Source organism: Rattus rattus, chromosome 13 (assembly GCF_011064425.1).
Source record: "Rattus rattus isolate New Zealand chromosome 13, Rrattus_CSIRO_v1, whole genome shotgun sequence".
NCBI classification, from domain to species: Eukaryota; Metazoa; Chordata; class Mammalia; order Rodentia; family Muridae; genus Rattus; species Rattus rattus.
Genome location: NC_046166.1, coordinates 2,335,317 through 2,337,898, shown reverse-complemented (window position 1 = coordinate 2,337,898; position 2,582 = coordinate 2,335,317).

Below are 2,582 nucleotides of genomic sequence, written 5' to 3'. Positions count from 1 at the left end.
AGCTCTCTCATGTCAGAATCCTTTCTTCTCCTCTTCATTTCTTGCCCAGGAATCCTCAAAGTTCTGTCTCTTTCATTCTGGCCAACCATTGGCCTCTGACTCTTTATTGATCCCTCAAAAAACAACTTTTGGCAGGGACCTGCATCGGATGTGCAAATTCCCATAGAAGCACTAATCAAACCTCCAACAGAACTGTGATAATAATTGTACAATTTATCTTCCTTTCCCAAGATTGAAAAGTAGCCTAGAGGGCTGGAGAGATGGTTCAGTAATTAAGAGCACTGACTGCTTTTCCAGAGGTCCTGAGTTCAAATTCCAGCAACCACATGGTGGCTCACAACCATCTGTAATGGAACCTGATGCCCTCTTCTGGTGTTTCTGAGGACAGCTACAGTGTACTTATGTATAATAAATAAATAAATAAATTTTTTTATAAAAGAAGAGTATCCTAGATCACAATAGTGGTGATCTCATCAGTCTATAAAAAGGTGAACACTTAAAAAAAAAAAAAAAAGGAAAAGAGAGCTACACCATCAGGAAATACTGCCATTCCAGTTTCTTAAAGCATGGTGTGTTTTTTTTAACTCAATTAAAAATTTGTATGGATACCGAGGCATGAAAAGGAACACCCACATGGCCTACAATTCAAAATATCTCATGTATGAGAGTTCTTAATTTAAGCCTTTTCTGTTCCTGCCAAATAACAGTGGGTGAGGAACGCCTTCAATGCATTTGGCATTTCCAGGGCCGTGTGTAATAGGGTAAGAGTCTTTACTCTGGCAGGTTATAGCAGTTCCCAGCTTTTCTTGCTAGAAAGCTCTCATTCTATTTGTTTAACATTAGTTCGTTTTGCTTTTACATTTCTGACTAAGATTGTCTCTCTATAAACTAGAGATATAACATCTTGCTCTTTACTATATGTGGAAGGCTGGGAACATTCTGTTAGTAACAGTACTAAAACAACATTTTCAGAGAACCTACTGTTTCCCAGACATTATGGTTGGTACTTTTCCTTGAACTATCTTATTAAATACAAACAAGATTCTGGGAAATAGTATATACATTTTTTTTTCCAAATGAGGAAACAGACTTAGAGAAGACTTTACTATTGTGTTGGTAGATGGTAAAAGTATTTGATTCTGCAACTTTTTTGTTATTACTTTACTTTGACCCTCTAGAAGAAAAATGAAAATGCTCTGAAATCTAGTGCACTGATTACAAGTTCTCTGACTTCCGGTTTCTTCCTGTTCATTCTCGCCCCTTATTCTCCAGGAAAACAACCCTCCTTCTGGTTCCCTCAAAGTCTTGTCTTCTCAGATCTCTTGCTGTAATTTTAATTTCTCCTAATCCTATTTTTAATTATGGTTCTTAAACACTTAACTTCCCTTGTAGCCCATCACCCACCAGAGGTAGTGGAAAAGAAAGGATATAGGGAAAGCGGACTTATTTAGAAAGGTTCTTTGGAGCAACTCCTGTCTCAGCCTCAGTCTCAGCTTGAGTCAGCAGGAGGAACTCACAGGAACACCAGGAGAAGTTCTCAGTTGTGTCTCTCTCGGGGAAGCGAAGGTCATCGAAGACGTGAGACCCACGGCATGGCACAGCTAGCTGTACCAGCAAGCCAAGCTCTGTCTCCATCACTCTGTGGGGTCCTATTTATACCCTCCAAAGATCCCGTGCCCTCCACATGCCTTGCCTCAGCATATGCATCCAATCTGTCCGAGTTCCAGAAAGCAGCAAGACACCGCATCACACCACCAGATGTGTTTTGGTGTGTTTCTCTCCAGGAAGTCCTGACAAATGCAGTTCAACTACGAAAGGTAAGGAATACGTGTATGCCATTAGCAAAGAATCCTTCATCATGTGTCCTTTCACATGCTTGCTTTAGCAGAACATCCTGTCTCCTGTGTCTGCTTCAGCAAAAACATTCCTTCATGAGTCTGCCTTAGCCTTTCACCTGTGTCCACTTCAGCTAAACATTCCTTCATGTGTTTGCCCCAGCAAAACACCATCCAACCACCTGCCTTTCCAAAGACCTCTTGGGTTTCCATTTCATCTAGCCCGCTGTTAGGGTATTGTTTTGGCTTCTCTATGTACCCGGATTCCCAAATAATGGCACAGGGCTCGTCTTTATTTACAGTGCGTCTGACCTCAGCTTAAGCTTGCTCCCCTACTCCCTCTTAGCTTATGTTAACATGTATATACCGATCTAAGTTCTGCCACATGGTTGGTTACCTCTCCTCGGTTTCATACGTCTGACCCCGTAGGAGTGGCACATCTTCCTGAGCCTGAGTCTTTCCCAGAGTTCCTCTCTCTTTGCCAGCTATCCTTCCTTCCTAGTCTCTCCTCTCCTGCTGTAGGCCATTCAGCTTTTTATTGGCAGGTGATGCTTTTACATAGTGCACAAGAGATTATCCATACAGTCTCACTAGTACCACATTAACTGACTTACTCCAACAGTTTTGGTTGTAGTTTTCTTTTTGTGCTACTAGGGTGCACGTAATGCCGTGCGAATGCTAGGTCACCATGCTGCTCCTGGGCTCTATCCCAGCCTCTATCATGTCTGAGGACCCGGCTTATATGGT